This window comes from Grampus griseus (genome assembly GCF_964374135.1).
Source record: "Grampus griseus genome assembly, chromosome: 6".
Taxonomy (NCBI): Eukaryota; Metazoa; Chordata; class Mammalia; order Artiodactyla; family Delphinidae; genus Grampus; species Grampus griseus.
This window is the reverse complement of record NC_139000.1, coordinates 56,614,182-56,632,162: the sequence shown is the minus strand read 5'-3', so window position 1 is coordinate 56,632,162 and position 17,981 is coordinate 56,614,182. Positions and strand designations below refer to the sequence as shown.

The window sequence follows — 17,981 nt, the reverse complement described above, 5'->3', positions numbered from 1 at the left end:
ATGTCCCAATCAAATCCTGCTCTTTGGTTTACCAGACCACTTGAATGTCCTTCCAGTGCCTTTGTTACTTTATACCACCACTACTTTCCATCCCCTATTTCTGGGATTTACACACCCTTACCATCCCTGTCCAGCCAACAAAACCTCCTCTCCTTTTTCTCCACTCAGCTTGAGTCACCCCCAGGGAGAGCTCCACACTCCTCCTTTTGCTCTATCAACCACACAGAAGACAGGTTTCCACCATGGTACTCAGAATTTAATTTTTTTACCTTTCTGCCTCCCTCTCTCCTTTCAACCTCCCTAGGGGCAAGGACCAGTGTCTCTCCTAGAACAAAGCACCAGAAAAGCAGATGCTCAGAAACTGTGTGCTGACTTTTGTGGCTCTCAAAATGATGAATCATGATCCTCACCCTCCAGGGTGGAAGATGTGGAAGGAGAGGAAGGATACAGCAAGAAGAAAAAAATCATGAAAGTGGGAAAGTGGAAGAACAGGTAAGAAATTATATAAGCCAATACCTCATTTCCTAATTACAGGGTCAGCCTGGCATACTCAGGATCAACTCTACCAGTTTCAACTTCCTAATCCGTTCAAATACCTAATTCAATCAAATCTTTCCCCCAGGACTCTCTACTTTTAGTATGGTCTCCCCATTTTGCCTTGCCTTCTCTTCATCCCTCCTGGATCTTACGCTGTGAAGGACAGTGTGCTCAAGGTAGATGGGCAGGACTGGGGCACTTAATTTCCACTCAAATGGCATGGGGCAAAAATAAGGCCCTGATATAACTGCCCTAAAAACTTAGCTCCTATGAATGTAGCAGCCAGCAAAGAAAAGTACCATCTAATTTCTTTATAAAAAGAAAAAAAATGGTAATAAATACCAGTCAACCAGAAAAAAGTTCCAGCTTCATAAGAATGTTAATATTTTTCATCTAAACAATTTAAAAAATCAATATAAGCAACTATCAGAATATAACTGAAACAGAATGCCCTGAACGAGAGCAATCATGGGGGGGATAAAAGCCCTTAAAAACCTGAATCACTCGTATGCTTTTAAGAAGTCTGAAATCCTGCTGCTCTAACATACAAGGTTTTATTAATTTCTGTCTTCTAGTAAATTCTACTACTTCATGGAAACATTAAGCAATTCTCAGCATTTATTTGGAAATAACAGCAGAAAAATACTGCCTACCTGCCCACCCATCTGACCGTTTCCCATCAGCATTTAGACATGCTTATCTCTTCTGCCTCAAAAAAATACCTTCTCTGGACCCTTCATCCTGCTACCACCCATCTACTTTCTTTTCTTCCCCTTACGCACACCACTTCCAGTACTTGCCTCATTTTATCCCATTCACCCTGGAGTCCAGCTCAGTCTGGATCCTATTCCCATCACACTCAGTATGACTGCTTGGACAAAGGTTGCCACGTTGTTTAGTCTTTACCTACCTTGTCCTCTCTGGAATTTTCAACTAGCTCCTTAAACACTCACTTCTCTTGAGTTTGATGATTTAAGTCATTTCCAGTGCTTTTCTACCTTCTGCTCTTGCCAAACCTACCTTCTGGCTGTCTAACGTTCCCCAGGGCACCATGCTTTAGTGCTTCCACATTCTTCCCCAAGGGAGCCACCTTCCCTCAAGCCTTCAAGATCACCCACGTGTTGCTGAACCATATCTCCAACCCATGTGTGTCCCTCTGAGTTCTGCACTTCAAAAACCAGCCAGCTACTGAACAAATCCATTTAGCAGCCCTCAAACACAATCTGTCCAAAGCTTAATCTTCCGGCATCTTCACGACAGACCTGCTTCTTTTACAGAGTTCCTCATCTAACTGCCCAGAAAAATGGAATTTGTCTGTGGTTGTACTCCGCTATCTAATCAATCCCCAAGTTTTATGTGTTCCACCTGTTACTTATACAAGAGAAATCTCATGAACCTGTCTACATTTCTCTATCCTAACTACAACTGCCTTGGTCCATTCTGTCACACACATCATTACAGCAGCCTCTTAGCCAGTCTTCAGCCTTATCCTCTCTAGTCCATGTAGCCAATCAGTTCATGTCACTTCCCTCACTTGTTTAAAATCTATCTGAAGCAGGAACTGGTGACTAAGCAGAGGCAAGCTAGAAGGTCCGTAGGCATAGGGGTTTATTACAGACAATTAGTGACCTCAGTCAGGGAAGTCCTAATTCTATGGCTCTGACCACCTCCTAGCCTTTTCTATGAAAGTATCCTATCACTTCAAAAGACTCACAACAAACAAGATCAAATTTGTGATTTCCCCCTTTAAGTTGGTTATCTCCCCCAGCTTCCCCATTGCAGTTCAGAACTCCATTTGCCCTCAGCATCCTATACTGGAACTATCAGAGTCATCCCTTCTTTAATTTGTCATCCTCTCTGCCCCCACTGCCAGTCACAAGTCCTATCCACTCTACACCTTCAAAACCTCATATCCACCTCCCTGCAGCAAAACCTCAATTCCAACCCTGATCTGCCCCAGCTAGACCATTACCATAACTAAACTCTATCTCCTTGGGCAGCTACAGACCTCATATCACTATCATAGGATAAAAACCTTTATTCCTTACTGCTTGGCTTTCAAGATGCCCCCCACACACACACAGTTTAGCCGCAGCCACAAAGAGCAGCAGTCCACTCTCCACAGTTTGGACTATGAATTATTCCAACCCTCACAGGGGTTTTTTGACCTCACTCCTCACCACAAACAGCCCCTCCATTCTGCTTCAAATCCCATCTTCCCAAGCCTTGCCCAGATTCCACCTCCTCCTTGAGGCTTTCTCTGACCACTGGAAATCTCGGCAACCCTACCCCTTTTCGTCCTCCCAGAGCCCTTCCGTTATATTTCTCATGTAGTATTTATCATCTGCTACATTCCATAGCTAGCTGCTGCGTGGTGTGCATAAATCACTTCTGTCTGGATAGGCACTGAGTTCTGTGAGGGAGAGAATGCCTACCACCACCCAGAAATTTTCACACAAATTATCCATTTTAACCTACCTTTTATAGTGAGTGTCTGCTTTATAGCCAAGCACTCTGTTCTGTGCCACCATTGCTCAGTTAGGCAGCTAATTCTTAATTCTTTGAGGATATAAATGTGTCTCACACTTCTCTGTGTCCTTTGAAAACCACCAAATAAGATGCCTACCATTGTATACCCTCAAGTACACACTGGTGTGCTGAAATTACTCACTGTTCAATTAACCTTTAGGACAGTGTTTTTGTTTGAGATATAAGGAATATTGCAAACAGTTCTGCTAACATCAAGAAACTATGAATCATTAATGAACTATGGACACACGAATTAGATATTTACAGGGTTGTGTTTTATTTAAAACCAGAGTTTTTTATAACTAAGGGGGAAAAAGATCGAATTTGAAGGCCAAGGAAAACAGAATAACCCCAAGTACATCTTTTGGTGGTTTTCTCATAGACCTAAAATGATGTTATCCTGGTGACTGTAATACAAATACTATCTTTAACTGAATAATATCGGATTGACATTTCGAACTGTCAGTAGGTAAAGCTGTATTTTTCAAAATGTACTAGATCCATTCCTCTGATTCAGGCTTTCTCTATGAACTGGTCTCTGCACTTCTCGTTTCAAGATATGCTCAGTCCATTAGTCTATCAGAAGTGTTTACCAGGGCTTCCCTGGTGGTGCAGTGGTTGAGAGTCCGCCTGCCGATGCAGGGGACATGGGTTCGTGCCCCGGTACGAAAGATCCCACATGCCGCGGAGCGGCTGGGCCCGTGAGCCATGGCCGCTGAGCCTGTGCGTCCGGAGCTTGTGCTCCGCAACAGGAGAGGCCACAACAATGAGAGGCCCAAGTACAGCAAAAAAAAAAAAAAAAAGAAGTGTTTACCAGCACTACTAAAGGGTAACTCCTATTTCTCAGATCATCCCCCAAGGGCTCCCTAATATCTTTTGGGAGCCCTGGGGCTGTCATAATGTACTTAGAAATCAATGTCCTCAGCTGTCCCGCTACCCCTACCTTTGTCACTGTGCTGTCTCACACAGGCAGCTGCAGAGGTCTCTGGCCACTGGCACCTCCCACCGGCCCACTCCCACCACACACCCCCGCCACCCTGTGACATCAAGGGCAGTCTTACCAAGCCCAGGGCCACAGAGGGGAGATCCCCTTCCATGTCCAGGCCAGGCTCAGGTAGGTCAGTCCTGAAACAGCACTGCCCTCTACTCCGTTCCCCTAACGGAAGCTGTGTGTGAAGTGGCCCTTTCCTCCTCCGTATATTTCCTTTCCTTCTTGCTGTTTTACTCAGTCATTTCCCATGAAGATTCAGGCTCAAGTCCACAAGGATAGTTTTCTGACAAACAACAACTCTAAACTGACCCTCCCCTCTTTTACTGGCATAAGCACGTGTGCCTGACTTGCTTTCAATAGTTACTAAAGTGTTGAAGGCTGAGTGAAAAGAATATCTGACCAATAAACATGATTATATCGCTTATCACAGCTACCATTTATCGAGCACTTTTAAGACGCCAAGCCTTGTGCTAAGATCCTTTGATAAAAGTTCTCCTACTAACACCTCCATTTTACTGATGAGGAAACTAAGACTTAGAGGGATTAATTTACTTGAGCAAGGTCGATGACAGAGCTGGAGCCCAACCCCAGATCTGACTCCAAAGCCCAAGACATGCTCTCCAGACCCATATTCCATTCCTGTTTTCTCATCAATCACAGGAAGATGCCAAGAAGAAGGAAGTGACAGGTGCTACCAAGCCCGTCCCTCCCAAGGACATATCCACACCTTTTACAATGATCACTGCAATCACTGTAGGGTGATCCAACTTTTAGGAGAAAAAGTTTTCTGTCTGCTAACAGGCCGAAGTTCCAGTATTCACACAGAATAGTTCTCCCAGCTATCTTTCTTACATTTACCCACTTTTAAAATTCACAATTGGAAAAACAAAAAAAGTCACTAGCCTTTGAAACTAAAGTTATAGTACACACCAGGCAAATGATAATGACATTTTAAATATTGATAAAATGCAGATACAAAGAACAAAGTCATCAAACCACCACTCAAAACTTTTCTTTAGTTCTTGTTATAAAAAACTTCATGAATCAAAAAGTAAAGTGCCTAAATTATACTTCACAAAACTCAATATTTCTGAAGTAATTTACAATATACTTTTTAATCAAGGCATATCCCTGTGCCAAAAAGAAGGCTGAACAGCTACAGATTTTATATGTGTGATTATATTACATTTTCACATTACTGATGATGTTAACAAGTTTTACCATTCGTTCATTTATTAAAGTTTAAGCATTAATATTTTAGATTATGAAGTCTCATTAGTTAACTGTGGAAAACAGAACACCGCTTGCTTCATTTTCAGTTCTGAAAAATAGATGAATGTGAGAAACAGAACACGTGACTGTAAGGGATGCTCTGGTAGGTGCCCAGCCTCTCCTTTTCTGGATGAGGCCCTCAGCACCTTCACCAAAGGGAGGATCCTTGCCCCACATCCCGCTCACCCAGGGTCTCATTCCCTCCCCCAGGATCATGCCCCTGGCGAGGGAGGGGATGGTGGCCCGTATGCAGTGAATGGTCCAAGCCTGAGTATTAAGGCCTGGCCCTCTTGCCTCCATTCGGGGCAATTCTGAAGGGCCCTGCCAGGTCCAGAGCTGCCTCTGAGATCTGCCCAGGGCTCAAAAGCAGTCAACTTTCCCTTCTGCCTAGTCCTGCCTTCCTCCCTCCCCAAGGCCGCTGCTTCCAGCACACAAATCTGAGTCTCAAAGTTGGCTTCCTGAGTGACACAAACTACAACAAACAATTACAAAGAACATATTTGTAAGGAAGTGTCTCTTAAACACCAGTCCTGAAAACAGAAGCTGGGCGTCTCTAACTATGACCCGGAAGACAAAGTGTTTGAACTGAGGCCCTACAGGGACATCATATAAAAAGCCCCTGAGGAAATGAATTCAGCCAGAGCTTGGCCTCACACTTATGCCACCTGTGGCCCATTTCCAGACAGAGCAATTAGATGGGGGGAAAAAAAAAAAAAAAAAGAAGGGCTAGGGCTTCCCTGGTGGCTCAATGGTTGAGAGTCCGCCTGCCAATGCAGGGGACACGGGTTCGTGCCCCGGTCTGGGAAGATCCCACATGCCGCAGAGCGGATAGGCCCGTGAGCCATGGCAGCTGAGCCTGTGCGTTTGGAGTCTGTGCTCCGCAATGGGAGAGGCCACAACAGTGAGAGGCCCGCGTACCACACACACACACACACAAAAGTCTAGCAGCCACATCTGTAGACAATCATAAGTAAGGCAACTGCAGCAAGAAAAAAGGTATTATAAATTATTAGTTGATATCACCCATAAACAACATAAAAGAAATCTTTACGTCTTAATACTGACCTCTCCAAAATACTCAACAGACAACATATTCAGTAGCATAGTGATTTTTCAAGTACTAGATGATCAAATGACTGATTTTCTGTTTTCCGTGGCACCCCCAGGGCCCCAGGGTTTCCTGAGGATACCTCAGGGAAGGAGTTGGTAAGGGAGAGGGTCCCACCAAACACATTTCAGCCAGGTCAGCTCTGCCTTTACTTTCAATTTTATATAAATTGCCCTCCTGAAGAAATTTTCAAATGGAAAGTTTGAGAACCTCTGTGCCAGGCCAGTGTTTTCCAAAGTGAGGACCCATCACAGAAAATTTTTTTCTGGTTTATGCATAAATATTCTGTGTAAGATTTGAATTCATGTAAGATTTAGATTCCAATAAAATTTTGCTAAGAACAAGTGTTCTGCTACTGCTAGAAAATAAAGGGGAGGGTGGGGGTACTAAAAGCTATATTTCTAAACTGTAAGTTTCATGAAGACCATTCTGTCCTATTCACCATGGTATCGCTAGCACTGAGCCCAGTACCTGACTGGTGGGTGGTTCAATAAATATTTAGTGAACAAACAGGAAAGAAACAAAACCAAAAGTCACCGAACACAGATGCAATGTTTTACAGGATCAAGCATTAATAAAACAGAAACAAACTGCTACTTCCAGAAGAATCAAAAATATAGTAACTTCAAAAATTGGTAATAAACAGAAACATGCCCATAAGAAGCTATTTGTCCATATCAAAAATTTTCAAATCCAATATTTTCCCAATGAAAAACAAACTTACCTTATACAGAAATCTTCGGAGGGCAGTATGCTTTCCAAGTGATCATTTATTCAAAGGATAATCGTACCATCCATGAATAAGATAAAGTAGCTTAAAGAGTTCCACTACAATTGGCTTACAGAGTTCTACCACAATTATCTCCAACAAAGTATTGAAGCATTTTCAAGGAGATTTCCTGTGATTGAAGTTTAATCTTCAAGGGAAAACTACCTACACAGCCACTGTACAGTTGGAAACCTCTTTGAAAATTGAGAGGCTTTCAAAAGTGCACATTACACAAAGCAACCAAGCTACCCAAAGACAACTCAAGCAACGTGCAAAAAACAAACAAACAAAAAAGGTATACAGCCTTAAATTTAAAAAAAAGAAGTATTCACTTATATGTGGATTTCTTTAAAAAAAAAAAAAAGATACCAATTCACAGAAAAAGAGATCAGACTTGTGGCTACCAGAGGCCAAAGGTGGGGAAACGCGGAACTGGAGGAACGTGGTCAAAAGCTACAAACCTCCAGTTATAAGATAAACAAGTACTAGGGATGCAATGAACAACATGATGACTATAGCCAACAATGCTGTACGATATATAGAAAAGAGAGGTAATCCTATGAGTTCTTATTACACGAAGAATTTTTTTTCTTCATTTTCTTTTTATTGTCTCTATATGAGAAAATGAATATTAGCTGAAGCTACTGTGGCCATCATTTCAAAATATATGTAAATCAAACCATCATGCTGTATGCTTTAAACTTACACAGTGCTGTATGCCAATTATTTCTCAGTAAAATTGGGGGGGGGGGCGGGGAGACAGTAAATAGTCACATGTTTCTGCCAACACCTGACATTCCGTAAATGATGTTACTATTTACTCAGGTGGGCTGAGAGAGGTAACTTATAAGAGCGAAGACGGTGACGGCAACCCATCTAATTCAAGCCCTTGTTGATGTATAATGCCTTGCCAAAGAATATTCATTTTTCAAGGAAGATTGTTAAATGGGCTTTTTTTGGTCTCTGGTCAGAAGATCATTTCAGAGATCATACAATTGGATGCTATGTCCTCTCAGAAATATATGCTATAAAATAACATTCCAGAAGCTTCGTGCACAAATCCTTAAATAAAGAAACCACGTATGGAGCCCCCACAAGTAATTAGTCATTTGGAGGAAGGGAAGAAGGGGTGGACACAACATTTGGCTATATTAAATTTGGAGTGTATTGTCTGTGGATTTCTCTTAGGCAAGCTATCAAATCTGTTATTATCGCTGACAAGCAAAATATAGTAGAGGGTCTAAAACTTTCTAACAGGTTTTTGTAACTTCTAAAAATTTCCTATACATCAGGTCAATTCTATACGAGGCATCACACAAGATACATGACTATATTATTTTATAGGCTAATTTTGTAATATTTACCCACAAGAAACCAAGAAGAGTATTATAAAAAGATCAATAAAGACTGAAAGAAGCATGCTGCACAGCCCCCTGGGGGCCTGGTGGTTAGGATTCGGCACTTTCACTGCAGAGCTCCAGGTTCGATCCCCGGTCGGGGAACCATCCTGCATGCCGCACAGCATGGCCAAAATACAAAAAGTAAAAAAATAAAATTAAAAAAAAGCATGATGCTGTAGATATGTGATATACAAGTTAGCAGATCCCAAAAACAGAAGCAGAATCCTGCTTCAATAATTAAACAGGCCTATGAGCCTATGGTGGTGCCTGGCTCGACAAAGGTGCCGTGGTGCTGCCCTCAAGAAGCAGAAAGTCTCCTTGTGGAGACAAGACCAAAACACACAAACCAATGAAAAAAAAGAGTTCTGAAAGAACAGGACATAAAAAAGTGGTAAAACTGACTATCAGAACAGGACATAATAAAGTGGTAAAACTATTAGATATTGTGACTATTTAAGTCACGAGAAAAGAGAGCAATTTTGGTTCAAGTAGTCAGAAAAAAACTTAACAAATTACAGATTCTTTAGTTTCAAGCCCAGTGTAAAGATTTATTTTTGCCAATTGCCTCTACTTTGGGTAAAAGTTACTGATCAATTGCTAGAAATGCTTTTAATAAGTTAAACAAACATACATTTTAATAACTTTAATATTCTAAATATACATATTCATTCCATCTTAGGGAAATATCCCCACAGGACATCTTTTCAAATCTTACAGAAAATAAGTTAAGAGCCAGTTAAAGTAATTGAATCAGCCTTCCTAAAATTTTTAAGCAAATACTTGAACATTTATTTGGGATTTTCTTTGCCTTATATCTGTAGGAGACATCGAGTTTTATTCCCTTTGTGCAGCATAATTCAGGTAATAGCACTCTCCTTCTTAATGGGGAACCATCTCCTCCAAACACAAACGTGTAATTCTAACGGGGGCTGCCATTCTTCGTGCCTCTGCCCTCACTGCCACAGAGGCAGGCCTGTGACCCAAGCAAGGACAATCCTCATACCTTCCTACCCTTGGCCTCAGTGATTTAAACAAGAGATTGGCATAGAATCCAAGCCAGGAGATTCCATGGTCCCTCCCCAAATGGGGCAGCTTTCCTTTCTAGTGATACAGGGAGAAATATACGAGCCAGGGAGAAAAATGAAGGCAACATACAAAGAGAAGTGGGGCCCAGGATCCAACACACGCTGGCAACTTCCAAGGGTTCCAGATGTTTCTGACCATTCATGGCTATGTGAGCCAATTAAATTCTTCCTTTTGGCTAAGCTGATTCATAGTGAGTTTATAGTTCAAGGAGCCAAGACAATTTCAACAAAACATTCTCGATCCAGAGACATCCAATGCAGACATTATTTTTTAAATGGATTAAAAAATGTTCCAGATAACATGAGGAAATGCATGAAAATTAAAGTAAAAATTAGTTGACCCAAAATACTGGAAGAGCAAGGATTGTGTTATAGCCTTCAGAAGTTAGGCTGGTCCCCATCCTAGCAGTTCTTATCTGATAGGTTTGATAGACAAAGCACTCTTAGCTCTCAACAGGAACAGACTTGCTTTTCCCAAAACCTCATTTGAGGGGACTGAAAGTAAGTGTCTAATAGAAGAATCATCACCCATTCCCTAGAGGAAGACAAAATCCTCAAGGTAAAACTCGTTCTTTCTAAAATGTGGGGTTTTCTTTCTGATTTCAAGTAGATTCCACGGGATGTCTACAGAACAAATCTGAAGCAAACGAAGCTGGACCAGTGGCCTCTCCCACTCTCAACTCCAATGGTTCCCCCATCCAAATAATTGCTATCAATTATAACAAGATTAGAATCTAGCCACATTTTATCCTTCTGAAAATCTATTTTATGCCATAGTTTTGTCCCAAAGTATAAGAGGCTGGTTTCTCTTTTGGTTCTGCAGAAAATCTCATTAAAAGAAAGTTGATGGTATAAACAAGAAAGACAGGCACACTTTCTTCTTGCCTGTTCCTTCACCTTTACTCTTTCCTTTTCTCTTTAAATCTATGAGAAGAGTCAGACAAATAAAAGTTAAAAATCCCTGCTGCAAGACTCACTAAGCGCCAGTCTCAGAGTCCTTAGTTTACAGATGTGGCCAAAAAACACCTACCTGAAACATCTGTTGTCTGGATTACCTGAAATGATTTCTTAAAATGATTAGCACAGTTCCTGGCACACATAAAAGATACACACTAAATGAAATGGAGTCACCAAAGGTAAAGAACATACTTCACCATCCTAGTCAAGACCTACACCTTGAAAAGTAAGCTGACAAAGAATGAACGCATTTGGGGTCACAGAAGTAGCGTTTATAAATCCATTTGTAAGCCTACCTGCAGAAGTGCAATCAAAAAAAAAAAAGCTGCTTTCCTATATGCTCAAGTCAAAGAATAATTTTTATAAAATAAATATTAAGTAATAAGTATTTTCTACAAAGTGCTATCTAAAAGGCAATATTAAACAGTCTGAAAAGGAGGAAGAGAAATATGGAGGAAGAAGATAAGTTAAGCAACATAATTTGTGAACTGCTATATCTGCCACAGTAATTAGCAAGGCTAACAGCACTAATGCTTGTTTTCCATGAACTACATAGTATATAAATTTGCATTAACCTTCTGATTTTTCCCTAAGAGTTACGGATTTGATTCAGCAATGTCTTTTCATTTAAAGGGTTTTCTGGGGTTCTTGTAGGTGGTGATGGTGGTGGCTTTAAGTGAAAGAGTAGCAACAAGGAAATAGGCATCCTGAAGGAATTTACAAGCCCCTGCTATGCTTATCAGGGGTATCAAAAGTACTTAATTAATATAAGTTTAGATTTCCTGTATGAGAACCCACAGTCGCCAATCAGTTAGTGAAAAGGCATTACAACTCAACACTTCAGGAAAATGAGTGAGATTTATTTTCAAAATCACAAACACTAGACCTCACTGACTTTCCTTAAAAAACTCGGTGCTGAGCAGGGGTCTTCGGGACTCACTGTTTGGACTGCAGGTATGTGTGTGTGCACCAGTGTGGTTGTGTTTATCTCCACGTCAGGCTCAGGTCTAACTAAAATATTATCCATCTGATCATGGATATGATCAGATAATCATGGATATGATATCATATCATGGATATGATAATATTGCTTCCTGTTATCTCTGCACTCTCTTCCTACAAATACACCTAGCAGCTGAGTACAAAATTAATACCATATTTCTGGGGTATAGTTCCAATTTTTTAAACCTTTTAAAATAATATTATCTCAAAATATATACATAGATATGCCTAGAAGTGATCAAAATAACTTATGCAATTAATTTTATTAATACTTCAATTAAAAAATATTTATAAAAGTCTATTTTTCTTTGTTTTATTTTTATTTTATATTGGAGTATAGTTGATTTACAATGCTGTGCCAGTTTCAGGTGCACAGCAAAGTGATTCAGCCATACATATACATATATCTCTTCTTTTTCAGATTCTTCTCCCATATAGGTTATTACAGAACATTGAGTAGAGTTCCCTATGCTACACAGTAGGTATTTTGCTTATTTAGAGGTCAAATTTCTCTAGGAAGAATAATTAAAAGCAGAAGCAAACCATTGTTAATTCCAAGAGTATTTTTTCTATACAAACCATCAGAAGGATACAGCTTTTACCATTATTCAATTAGTCTTAACATTTCCAATTAGAATACATTAATGAGTCTAAACTTACTAAACAGATATGTCAACAACAGGAGTTAGTATTGTATGTTGTTAATTCAACGTATCATTAAATAGTATCGAGCTGTCCAATCGCTAAAGTAACATTCCGCTCTGGGTGTTTAAAGGAAAAAACCTCAATAAGGAATTCCTTCAGTAAGACCATTCATTGAACAAATACTTATTGAGTACCCACTGTGTGCCAAGCTCATGCCAGATACCATTGCAGGCACTGGAGACACGCTAGTGAGTCAGACAGTGAGGGACCCCCTTTCTGGGAGCTCACACTGTAATGAAGAAGATGTACAACACACAAGCTCAGGTCAACTCGATGACATATAATTCATTTGTTCTTTTAAAAAGACAGCCCTGAATTCTAAAATTCAGCAATAATCAAATATTTATTTATAAGTAAAGAGCTCCTTCTCTACCCCAGGAAGAAAGGAAAAGGAAAACAGCAAGAAGGGGTAGGGGAGATGGGAGAGAGTGAATGAATGGGGGGCAGGGGGGAGAAAAGAAGGGACCGGCTGAGACAGACACCCAATGCGAGAATCCGCTCTCGGGCTTGAACCCTGCTTCTAGCTTATCACAATTATACACACTGCCAAATATTCTTTTGCTTAAATTAGGTTTCCGTCATTTAGAACGAAGAATCCTTATTAATACAGAATCTATAAGGTCTTATACATAAGACATGCAATATATATTTGTTAAGTAAACGTATGAAATGTTAACATCCATTGAGCACTTACGATAATGCCAGGAGCTGTGGTATACGCGTGGTATACGCTTTGTGTTTTATTTAATCCACACAACTACCTTACAATGTGAGCATCAAACCATGTGAGTATTTTAGGAGAGAAAATGGAGGCATGGGGGTTATGTAATAATTGTCCTGGGTGATATACTAAGTAAAAAAGCAATGCCAGAACTCAAAACATAAGACTCTGGTGCAAAAACCTGTGCTCTTAAATACTACACAGCACTAAACAAATCGATCTAAAGAAAAAGCATGGAACTAAGTTTATATTATACTGAATAATCTGACATTTTCTTATTGCTACATTTAACAAAACCGCACAGCTTACTGAATAAAATTTAGCCAAGTCCAAAATGCTGCGGCCCATCCTTAATTTTTCTAAAAAACATCCAGGAGAAACTTCTTTCCTGATTTTAGACCTTTCATAGCTTAAGACATGTCCTCTTAAACCTTACCTTTCTCATTCTCTACAGAGTACTAAATCTGAAAGTAACTTATTCATTATGTTTGGACATGATCTCAGAAAGAAAGATTCAAGGCATCATCTAAATTCTATTTCCTCAGCAATTAACCACTACCACATGATGCTTGGGAAAGAAAATTATATTTTGCTTATCCTTGAAACTCCCACTCTATCATATACAGAAATACATCATGCCAAGTTCAGGCTTTAAGTAATTACTATGACCAAAAAATTATTTAGTTTTATAATGTTATTAAGACAATAGTAATTATGAATATTTGTATAGTTCTTTACACTTTACAAAACACTTGTATACACAGTATATCCCTGGACCCTCCTAGAAATTCTATTAAGTAGAAAGAGAATAAATCATGCCTCCGTTTGGCAGTTAAAGAAATTCATGATGAAAGGAGTACAGTGATTTGCCCTAAGTGATTTGCCCTAAGTCATTCAGCTGGTAAGTGACTGGGATTTTAAAACAGGTCTTCTGGCTCCAAAGTCAACATTAATTCCCAGAAAATAAATATGTTACCACTGACTGCCAAAGCAGTTTTCTATCTGCCTACTTCAAGCTTTCTTTTTTCCTTAAACCTTCATGCCAGAAATGTTTAAATAAATCATTAGCTCCTCTAAAGTCTCTTCAGTACGAACCTGTGTTCATGAGCACTTAACTCAGCAAAATCTGCTACATGTTGTGCACAGAAAAGCATGTTTCACGGCTTCTACCTGGAGCCAGGCCTACCAGCAGCTACTCAGAAATCTCTGGAAACTTGGTGCTCTTAACAGTTACATTTGAGACAAGAGTCTTTATAGAACATTTTATATATTTTCTTGTCTGCCCTTGAAAAGACTGATCCAAAACAATTTAAAACTCCCTTGATTCAAAATGAGAATTACTTACAGAGCATCAATCCTATAGTTAGGCCCTGTGTTAAGCGCTGATGATTCAAAGGCAAACACAGCCCTGAACTTCAAAGCAGGCACAGGAAAGGGCCAGCAGGGGTGGTCACAACCCCTTGAAAGGTGCAAAGGCAGATGTCTAAGGTGGGGCAACGCATGGTCCAGGAAGCCTTCAGGCAAAAATCTATGGAATACTCGGGCAGAGGACAGTAGTGCAGTCATGGAAGTAAGGAGAGAATCGTAGGCAGTCTCTGCAATAATCGTACCCAGAACTTGGTGCCTGAGAGAACTGAAGAATAGAAGGAAGTTGAAATTAAATGCCAGTCTGTAAGACCAGAGAGGAGGAAGACACACTGCCAGGGCCAGACATATTAAGCATGAGAGAGGGCACCCCTGGAGAAGAGTAAAGGTAACTCAACAAGGAGAGGACACCAGGGACTTCCCTGGCAGTCCAGGGGTTAGGACTCCACGCTTCCATGGCAGGGAGCACAGGTTCGAGGAACTAAGATTCTGCAAGCCTTGGGGAGCGGCAAAAAAACAAACAAACGAACAAGGAGAGGGCACCAGAAAAGGAAACCAGTGCAGGCATGTGCGCACACGCACGCAGAACATTACATCACCTTGTCATCCTCTCATTTTGTAGATTAGGTAAAAATATTCCAATAGTTCTGATCACACATTACAGAATTAGAGCACTGGAGAGCATCCTGATGAGTCTTGTCATTTTGTGAGTGAGGAAACTGGTCACAGAAGTACGGTTCTTTGCCCAAAGCCACACACATCGGTAGTCGAGTAAGGACTAGAGCCCTGATCGCTGCTCCCTGGAGTCTGAGTCTGCCACACACGTTTCAGTGTTCACATGAATTTGTATTGCTTCTACCACCTTTCAAACCTTACTTCAAATATATTATGATGACGACTGAAGTGAATTTTAATGATAATAAAGTTTACCTCAAAATTATTTATGTTGCGCTAATATAATCGTTCCTTAGAGTCATTTATATCACTCTTTTCCTACACTAGTCATCCTAGTAAATGGAATGTAGATTAACTGTCATAATTCACTGCTATGTTTTATTTTTTTATCATTATAAATAATGGCCAAGGTTAAAGATAATAGTGATATTATAAATCTACTCTTAATGCATATAATGGAGTCTATATGCTTAAAAACTAATAGAGTAACTAAATACAGAAAATATAAATACATTCCAGAGAGAAAGAAATACTTTGGAATCCAGCGTACTCATTCTCACTCATAAACAGTGGTGCTCTCTCCCAAAGACACAAGACTATAATCAGTCTTATCCCAGACAGAATATTCTCCTCTAACCAATCTTTAGGTCACGACAATCCTTGTCCCGGGTGGAGGGGGGCGGGATCACCTTTCTTAATAAGAAAGCAGAGACTTCATGTCAACTCCTCTAATACTAAAACCTCAAATTAATGTCCTAGGCATTGTCATGAATTTCTCCAAACCTACAGGAAAGTTTTGCCACTAACTTTTCAGATTTTTTTTTTTTTTGATTTTTTTTTTTTTTGGCTGCACCACACGTCTTGCAGGATCTTAGTTCTCTGACCGGGGATCCAACCCATGCCCCCTAGAGTGGAAGCACGGAGTCCTAAACACTGGACTGCTGAGGAATTCCCTAACTTTTCATATTTCTTAAGGGAAGTATAGTATATAGTTGCCTATATACTAGATTTCACCAAGATGTTGAATCTACCAATTTCACATAATTTTATCCACAACAAAACAGAGGATCAGAAAGATCATGGGGATAACTATGCAGCTAAAAAACTACCCAGGAGCCTACACATTGTTTAAAGTATGTCTCTGAGTCTCTCAAAGCCAAATCCCAAAAGTACTAAAGGATGACACTCCAACAGACGCTACAGTGGGTGCTGAAGAACTATGACAGACTCACAGGTTCTAAAGTTTGTGCTCACAGCTGGTCCTCGACAAACACCTTGTAAGGAATTATTTCTTTACCCTATTCTGTCACCAAAGCCTCTCTAGGTCCTAGACCACCTATTAAAAATGTTTACATTTTATTTATTCCATTAAGAGAGCAGAATGCTTAGAATTTCTCAAACAAAATGTGTAAGTAAAACACTGTTAAAAATAAGTTACACAGCTTCTCACTAACTTTTTTCAGATCCTAAAACTCCACAGCAAACCAGAAAATACCTGGATTTCTCTTCTATGTCCTAAGAGCTTTGCCCTTGCTCCTAAAGCTTTCCTGCTGATTAAATGTCATTTTTGATCATTATGAACTTTTGCTATATTTGAATTTGCTGGAGAAAGCTTACAACTTCACACTTTGCCAAATGACAAAACCTCAAGGGCAACTAATGGCAAGATGGGGATAGAAATTATACACTGTACTCAACACCTGATCAGCAGGAGAACTTGAAAAGAGGCCATTATCTTTAAACTGGAGGCAAGAAATCTACCGGGCTAACACAAGCACCTGAAGAGCATCCCATCCTGTCCCAGCAGAATACCAGCAGAAACATTGTATTCCCTGGCTTGTCAAGTAGATACTTCATAAGCTTCTGTCTCTGAATTATTCTGCATGTATGTGTACTTTACAAAATACAACTGATATTGAAACTCTCTTAAGACTAAAACCCACAAAAACACGTTCAAACGTGAAACTGGCTGACCACAAAGGACTCCAGGGTGATTGACAGACTAATAATTACAAATGTGTAATTATTTGATGCATTACATATGATGCATTCTACAGAGCAATAAATCTTAAAATCGTTGCTCAGAAAGATGAGGAAAGAGGCTCACAAACACAGGAAATTCCAAGTTAAGAACACATATTCACATTAACTTATTCTTTTCCCCACATCCATCATACAAAGAGCAATAAAAGGCCTCCTGATTCATCCCTCCTCTCCCTCTAGCCACCACATACTAAATGGAACTTGTCATTTATTCAGAGGGGACTAGACCAGAAAATCATTAGGATTACTTGATACTCTACATCCAGGAAGTCAATTTTCACTCCTAACTGCTGCCTGCATACTTTCCAGCAAATCTCAGAGAAGTAAAGATGCCAAACAAATTCTTTTTTTTTTTAATTTATTTATTTTATTTATTATTTATTTTTGGCTGCATTGGGTCTTCATTGCTGCACACGGGCTTTCTCTAGTTGCGGTGAGCAGGGGCTACTCTTCCTTGCAGTGCATGGGCTTCAGTAGTTGTGGCTCGCAGGCTCCAGAGCACAGGCTCAGTAGTTGTGGCTCATGGGCTCTAGAACGCAGGCTCAGTAGTTGTGGCACACGGGCTTAGTTGCTCCGTGGCATGGGGGATCTTCCCGGACCAGGGCTCGAACCCGTGTCCCCTGCACTGGCAGGCGGATTCTTAACCACTGCGCCACCAGGGAAGTCCCAAACAAATTCTTTGAGACTAAATACCTATCAATTCATGGCCCACAAAAGGGGTCTACAGGCAATTTTAGATATACAAGTCACCATCAGCTTTATGGTTTTGAGCAAAACCCTAGGCAGAGTGGAAGACTCTGTAATAATTAATTGTTACAGTCA

The 17,981-nt window shown here is 40.2% G+C and overlaps 1 protein-coding gene across 5 annotated transcripts in view; it reads right to left on the bottom strand.

The window, feature by feature from the left end:
• Positions 1 to 17,981, bottom strand: part of KDM4C (lysine demethylase 4C) — a 410,995-nt gene that overhangs the window by 310,479 nt on the left and 82,535 nt on the right. The window lies entirely within an intron of this gene.